Genomic DNA, 8,753 nt, shown 5'->3' with positions numbered 1-8,753 from the left:
CGGGCTGGGGGAGCGCACCCCGATCCCCATTGGTCTTGGGCTTGACTTGAGCTTCCATCTTTGATGCTGGCAGTGGTTTGTTTGACGTGAGCTGCCATCTTTCATGATGGCAGTCGGTTTTTTATGCCGGTTGCCATCTTTGATGATGGCATGTCTTGACTTGAGCTGCCATCATTGATGGTGGCGGGATTTGACTTGACTCGGAATACCATCTTTGATGCTGGCAGTGCCTGGTTTGTCTCGGATACCATCTTTGCAGCTGGCAATGCCTGGTTTGACTCGGGATACCATCTTTGATTCTGGCAGTGCCTGGTTTGACTAGGGCTACTATCTTTGATTAGACAATAGGTGCAGGAGTAGGCCATTCGGCCCTTCGAGACTCGCGATACCATCTTTGCAGCTTGGCAGTGCCTGGTTTGACTCTGGATACCATCTTTGATGCTGGCAGTGCCTGGTTTGACTCTGGATACCATCTTTGATGCTGGCAGTGCCTGGTTTGACTCGGGCTGCCATATTTGATGCTGGCGGCTGCATGGTTTGACTCGGGCTGCCATCTTTGATACTGCCGTGTCTTGTTTGACTCGGGCTACCAGTGGGGGGGAGGGGTTAACAAATTGTGAATATGAAGATGAGGAGGTTAAAGGGAATACAGGAGATATTGCAGAAGACTCTCGGAAGAATGGGAACAGAAGTTCTAGAGCGGAAAAGAAATTAAGGGCAGGGCCATTTGTGAACGATGTGAGAGGGGAGGTAAATACAGAAGTTAAAGTGTTGTACTTAAATGCGCGTAGTATAAAAAATAAAGTGGATGAGCTTGAGGCTCAGTTAGTCATGGGCAAGTGTTACATATGCTACATATTCATTGTAGCAGTCCCAACCTCCTGCACTACTTTGTATCAGGCACACTCACCACACACACACACACACTGTGATTAGGTATGTAAGCACTTTTCAGTATCACTACGCCACACAGGCAAGGAGCTGAATAAAGGAGTAAATTAAGGCAACTGAAACAACCTGATTGTGTCGTTATTATCAGGACATCAAACCCGAAGACACAACATGGTGGCAGCGGTGACTTTCGAGTAAAAACCCGCGCTATTGTGAATCGCTATTGTGAATTAGGAACAGCGGCTGCAGAGAAATTGATTTTTTTTGTGCACCCGCCTAACAACACAAGATGGCGGCCTCCACAGCAGCAATGAGCCTCCACCCTACGATGAACTGGGACGCCGATGATGTGGTGGAGGCGTTCAAGAAATTCAAACAAAAGAGCCAGCTGGCATTTAAAAGCTTCCTGAAAGGAACTGCAGATGAAGAGAAGGTCAGTTATATTTTACTATGGCTCGGGGAGAAGGGTCTAGACATTTTTAACAGTTGGAGCTTAACAGAGCCTGACTGCAATAATCCGGGAATAGTCCTTGAAAGGTTTGCGAACCATATGGAGCCCAAATCAAACACAGAATCCATCGGTATGAGTTCCAAGGGCTAAGACAAGACCCACAAGAAACAACCGACACTTTCCTTTCGAGACTAAGGAACGTGGCCAAGAAATGCAGATTTGGTGATGAAGATGACAGAATTGTCGACCAGCTAATATGGGGGTGCGCCCACCAAGAGGTCCAAAAGTCCCTAATAGGGAAAGACACCCTCAACCTAAAAGACGCCGTAGATGCTGCCAGAGCTTTCGAAGCCACAAGGAAACAAATGTCCTCCCTCTGCCTTCAAGTTGGCTCATCTCAGAGCAGCACCAGAGTGAATATAGACGCTCTCTCAAAACGTGACCCTGGCTCCACCTTAAAGGCTCCAAAGCAGACATTTTCTAGGCATGCAAACAAACAAGCAAGCCAAAGAAGCTGCTGGAACTGCGGTACAGAGCATGCATTTGATGATCGCAGGGCGTGCCCAGCATACGGGACTACCTGCAACTCATGTGGGAGGCCTAACCACTGGAAGAAAATGTGTAGGTCAACAAAATCATACAGCACCAAGCCAAAGCAGCAATGGTCAAAGAACGATAGAAATACGAGAAGGAAACAAATACACGCACACGTCCAACAGGAAGAGGAGATAACCTCAGATACCTCTGAGGAAGAATTCCTTTCCGTTGGGACCATTGACGTCCACGAAATGGGAAACAGCAAAACACATAGCAACAGAGAGGAAGCATATACTATAATACAACTACAGAAAAAAGTGGGAAAGAAAAGAACAACGATTAATCTAAGGCTCAAAATTGATACTGGAGCCCAGAGCAATATCTTACCAGTCAATCTTTACGGAAAGATATTCCCTGAACACATGACAAAAGATGGCAGCGTCAGGAAAGGAATCCTTGGAAGTAGCGATGTAGTCCTAGCTGCATACGGAGGTTCCATAATCCCACAGCTAGGCAAAATAATCATAGCAGGAACATACAAAGGGAAAGAAGTGAAATGCCCCTTCTTCATCACTAAATCGAAAGGACCTGCTATTCTCGGCCTGAACACGTGCCAAAGACTGAAGATTGTGTCAATCAACTATGAAATCAAGACAAACTCCTGCAGAATTGACAGAAACATACCCATCAAAAACCGGCCGCCCATCAGGAACAAAGAAGAATTGATGGACATGTACCCAGAGTGTTTTGACGATACCGTTGGTTGTTTTGAGGAATACGAATACCATATCACAGTAGACCCCAGTGTGAAGCCAGTGATCCACCCACCCCGCCGTGTTCCCCTTGAACTGAAAGAGAGGCTAAGGGAACAACTAAACGAAATGGAAGAAAAGGGCATCATCACAGCAATAACTAAACCAACTGATTGGGTAAATTCAATTGTTATCAAAGAAAAGCCAAACGGAAAACTAAGGATATGCCTTGATCCCAGGGATCTGAACAATGCATTGAAGCGCGACCATTATCCAACTCCAACCCTTGAAGAGATCACACCCGCACTAGCCGGTTCCAAGGTGTTCAGCAAGCTGGATGCTAGCAATGGATATTGGAACGTCAAAATAGACCGGAAGTCATCAATGCTCACCACTTTCAACACGCCATTTGGCAGATTCAGATTCAACAGGCTCCCATTCGGGCTGAAGGTGAGTCAAGATGTCTTCCAGCGGAAAATAGATGAAACATACAAAGGCTGTAAAGGGGCAATCGGGATAGCAGATGATATCCAAGTATACGGCAGAGATGAAAACACGCATGATTACAACCTCCATGAGGCTATGGAAAAAACTCGAAGAGCCGGCATAAAGCTCAATGCAGACAAATGCATAATCAAAGAAAGGGAGTGCAAATTCTTTGGACTGATTTACTCTGCAGAAGGAGTGAAACCGGACCCTACAAAAGTGGATGCTATCAACCACATGGAGGAACCCAAAGACAAGAAACAGTTAAGAAGTTTCCTAGGGCTCATACAATACATGGGAGTCTTCATACCTAAGCTTGCTAATCATACAGCAAATCTCCGTGAATTGATGAAAGACGACGCTGAATTTGATTGGTGTGCTTCACATAGCCAAGATTTTGGGAAATTAAAACAACTCATCAGCAAAGAAACGATCCTGCAGTACTATGACAGACAGAAACCTGTAACACTCCAAGTTGATGCCTCCATGAGAGGAGTTGGAGCAGTACTGATACAAAATGGCCGACCTATTGCGTATGCATCCAAAGCACTCACTCCTACAGAATCAAGGTACGCAAACATAGAGAGAGAACTCTTAGCAGTAGTCTATGGCTGCGAGAAATTTCACACTTACCTATATGGAAGGTATTTCGACATCGAAACAGACCACCGCCCTCTAGAACAAATCGGAAAAAAAAACCTCACCAAAGCACCAGCCAGACTACAGAGACTATTACTGAGGCTACAGAGCTACGACTACAACATCAGATACAAGCCAGGAAAAGACCTGCTGCTAGCTGACGCCCTATCCAGACTATCAACACATGACAAACAAGAGATGGAAGGGCTGAGCATAAAGATCCACCACATTGTGAGTGTGACAAGCGTGAAGCTGGAACAGATTAAAGAGGAAACAGCCAGAGATGAAGAACTCCAGCTCCTCACCCAAATGGTAATACAGGGGTGGCCAGAAAAGAGACAACAAGTTCAGCCTATCCTCCGCGAATACTGGACCATCCGTGATGATATTTCGGTAGAGAATGGAGTCCTGCTGGCCGGATCACGAATCATCATACCCAAGTCCATGAAAAAAGAAATCCTCGAAAAGATCCACCAAGGACACTTAGGAATGGAAAAGTGCAGACTCCGTGCTAAATCCGCTGTGTACTGGATAGGCATGTACAAGGACATAGAAAAGCTGGTATCTACATGCCACATATGCCAAAAATACAGGAATTCACAACAGAAGGAGGAAATGACACCCAGTGATATCCCAAGCCGGCCATGGCAAACCATCGGAGCAGACCTGTTCACAGAGAACCAGCAATGGTATTTGATTATGGCCTGCTACTACTCCAAATTCCCATTTGTGAGAAACATAAAGGACTTGAAAGCTAAAACAATTGTGTCAATTGTTAGAGGGTTGTTTGCAGAGCAAGGAATACCTGAGCAGATCGTATGTGACAATGGAACCCAATTCACATCTCGGGAATTCAGAGAGCTGGCCACCGAATACGGGTTCAAAATCACAACATCTTCACCACATTACCCAAAGGGCCATGGGTTTATTGAAAGGCAAGTACAGACAGCCAAGAAAATACTAATAAAATGCCGAGAGGCAAAGGAGGATCCAAACCTGGCACTATTATCCTTACGGGCAACTCCACTAAAGGCTGACATGAAGTCTCCTGCAGAAATGCTAAATGGCAGGAAATACAAAACCACCCTGCCAAGCAAAATCCAACCCCCTATCGACCAAGAAGAAACAAGGGCAAAATTGGCAGCTGCCCAGGAGGAGGGGCTGAAACAATACAACAAAAATGCACAGTACTTGCCTGAACTATTTCAAGGCCAAAACGTACATGCTCAGGATCCAATAACAAAGAAATGGACCCCAGCACAAATCACCAGTAGGGCTGGAACCCCAAAATCATATATCATAGAGACAGAACCGGGCAGGCAGTTGAGACGAAACAGAATTCACATCCGCCCGACACCTGAAATGTCAACACCTGCAACTTCAAAGACAACACCAGCAACTCCTAGGACACCACCCACAGCAGCAGCAACACCTGCCATTGATGACAACACATTCTCACAAACTGCTACCAGTGAGTTATATAGTCAACCAGCACCAACCAATGGCCAGGAAACGACTCAACAAGTCACCAATACATCGAGTGCAACACTGCAGGCAACAACCAGATCTACTAGATCCAGGAGCAACATCTTACCCCCAGCGCGTTATCGCTAGCACTGGAAGGGACAAGTCACAAGTCACGCCAAGACATGACTCTTGACTGGCTACGCACTACCTGAAAGAAAACAAGCTGCCATTATATATTTTGTTGTGTAGTATAGTAGAAAGCAGAATGCCATGAATGTGGGCAGAATAATCCCACGGTATCTGCTACAGGATTGCCACCCTCGCTCTGGAAATCCTCTAGTGTCACTAACTTTTATTCTTTTCTTTTGAGAAGGGGGGATGTTACATATGCTACATATTCATTGTAGCAGTCCCAACCTCCTGCACTACTTTGTATCAGGCACACTCACCACACACACACACACACTGTGATTAGGTATGTAAGCACTTTTCAGTATCACTACGCCACACAGGCAAGGAGCTGAATAAAGGAGTAAATTAAGGCAACTGAAACAACCTGAATTGTGTCGTTATTATCAGGACATCAAACCCGAAGACACAACAGCAAGTATGATGTTGTAGGGATCACTGAGACATGGCTACAAGAGGACCAGGGCTGGGAACTGAATATTCAGGGGTACACAACGTATAGAAAAGACAGACAGGTGGGCAGAAGGGGTGGGGTTGCTCTGATGGTAAGGAATGATATTCATTCCCTTGCAAGGGGTGACATAGAATCAGGAGATGTTGAATCAGTATGGATAGACATTAGGAATTGTAAGGGTAAAAAGACCCTAATGGGAGTTATCTATAGGCCCCCAAACAGTAGCCTCGACATAGGGTGCAAGTTGAATCAGGAGATAAAATTGGCGTGTCACAAATGTAATGCTACGGTGGTTATGGGAGATTTCAACATGCAGGTAGACTGGGAAAATCAGGTTGGAAATGGATCCCCAGGAAAGAGAGTTTGTAGAGTGCCTTCGAGATGGATTCTTAGAACAGCTTGTACTGGAGCGTACCAGGGAGAAGGCAATTCTGGATTTAGTGTTGTGTAATGATCCTGATCTGATAAGGGGACTAGAGGTAAAAGAGCCATTAGGAGGCAGTGATCACAACATGATAGGTTTTACTCTGCAAATGGAAAGGCAGAAGGGAAAATCGGAAGTGTCAGTATTACATATCATATATCATATCATATATATATAGCGCGGAAACAGGCCTTTTCGGCCCACCAAGTCCGCGCCGCCCAGCGATCCCCGCACATTAACACTATCCTACACCCACTAGGGACAATTTTTTACATTTACCCAGTCAATTAACCTACATACCTATATGTCTTTGGAGTGTGGGAGGAAACCGAAGATCTCGGAGAAAACCCACGCAGGTCACGGGGAGGACGTACAAACTCCTTACAGTGCAGCACCCGTAGTCAGGATCGAACCTGAGTCTCCGGCGCTGCATTCGCTGTAAAGCAGCAACTCTACCGCTGCGCTACCGTGCCGTATAGCAAAGGGGATTACAGAGGCATGAGGCGGGAGCTGGCCAAAATTGACTGGAAGGAGGCCCTAGCAGGGAAGACGGTAGAACAGCAATGGCAGGTATTCCTGGGAATAATGCAGAGGTTGCAGGATCAATTTATCCCAAAGAGGCGGAAAGACTCTAAGGGGAGTAAGAGACACCTGTGGCTGACAAGGGAAGTCAAGGACAGCATAAAAATTAAGGAGAGGAAGTATAACATAGCAAAGAAGAGTGGGAAGACAGAGGATTGGGACTCTTTTAAAGAGCAACAAAAGTTAACTAAAAAGGCAATATGGGGAGAAAAGATGAGGTACGAGAGTAAACTAGCCAATAATATAAAGGAGGATAGCAAAAGTTTTTTTAGGTACGTGAAGAGGAAAAAAATAGTCAAGGCAAATGTGGGTCCCTTGAAGACAGAAGCAGGGGAATTTATTATGGGGAACAAAGAAATGGCAGACGAGTTAAACCGTTACTTTGGATCTGTCTTCACTGAGGAAGATACACACAATCTCCCAAATGTTCTAGGGGCCGGAGAACCTAGGGTGATGGAGGAACTGAAGGAAATCCACATTAGGCAGGAAATGGTTTTGGGTAGACTGATGGGACTGAAGGCTGATAAATCCCCAGGGCCTGATGGTCTGCATCCCAGGGTACTTAAGTAGGTGGCTCTAGAAATAGTGGAAGCATTGGAGATCATTTTTCAATGTTCTATAGATTCAGGATCAGTTCCTGTGGATTGGAGGATAGCAAATGTTATCCCACTTTTTAAGAAAGGAGGGAGAGAGAAAACGGGTAATTATAGACCAGTTAGTCTGACATCAGTGGTGGGGAAGATGCTGGAGTCAATTATAAAAGACGAAATTGCTGAGCATTTGGATAGCAATAACAGGATCATTCCGAGTCAGCATGGATTTACGAAGGGGAAATCATGCTTGACAAATCTACTGGAATTTTTTGAGGATGTAACTAGGAAAATTGACAGGGGAGAGTCGGTGGATGTGGTGTACCTCGACTTTCAGAAAGCCTTCGACAAGGTCCCACATAGGAGATTAGTGGGCAAAATTAGAGCACATGGTATTGGGGGTAGGGTACTGACATGGATAGAAAATTGGTTGACAGACAGAAAGCAAAGAGTGGGGATAAATGGGTCCCTTTCGGAATGGCAGGCAGTGACCAGTAGGGTACCGCAAGGTTCGGTGCTGGGACCCCAGCTATTTACGATATACATTAATGACTTAGATGAAGAGATTAAAAGTACCATTAGCAAATTTGCAGATGATACTAAGCTGGGGGGTAGTGTGAATTGTGAGGAAGATGCAATAAGGCTGCAGGGTGACTTGGACAGGTTGTGTGAGTGGGCGGATACATGGCAGATGCAGTTTAATGTAGATAAGTGTGAGGTTATTCACTTTGGAAGTAAGAATAGAAAGGCAGATTATTATCTGAATGGTGTCAAGTTAGGAAGAGGGGATGTGCAACGGGATCTGGGTGTCCTAGTGCATCAGTCAATGAAAGGAAGCATGCAGGGACAGCAAGCAGTGAAGAAAGCCAATGGAATGTTGGCCTTCGTAACAAGAGGAGTTGAGTATAGGAGCAAAGAGGTCCTTCTGCAGTTGTACAGGGCCCTGGTGAGACCGCACCTGGAGTACTGTGTGCAGTTTTGGTCTCCAAATTTGAGGAAGGATATTTTTGCTATTGAGGGCGTGCAGCGTAGGTTCACTAGGTTAATTCCCGGAATGGCGGGACTGTCGTATGTTGAAAGGCTGGAGCAATTAGGCTTGTATACACTGGAATTTAGAAGGATGAGAGGGGATCTTATTGAAACGCATAAGATAATTAGGGGATTGGACACATTAGAGGCAGGAAACATGTTCCCAATGTTGGGGGAGTCCAGAACAAGGGGCCACAGTTTGAGAATAAGGGGTAGGCCATTCAGAACGGAGATGAGGAAGAACTTTTTCAGTCAGAGAGTT

This window comes from Rhinoraja longicauda, chromosome 1 (genome assembly GCF_053455715.1).
Source record: "Rhinoraja longicauda isolate Sanriku21f chromosome 1, sRhiLon1.1, whole genome shotgun sequence".
Classification (NCBI taxonomy): domain Eukaryota; kingdom Metazoa; phylum Chordata; class Chondrichthyes; order Rajiformes; family Arhynchobatidae; genus Rhinoraja; species Rhinoraja longicauda.
This window is presented reverse-complemented; position numbering follows the sequence as displayed.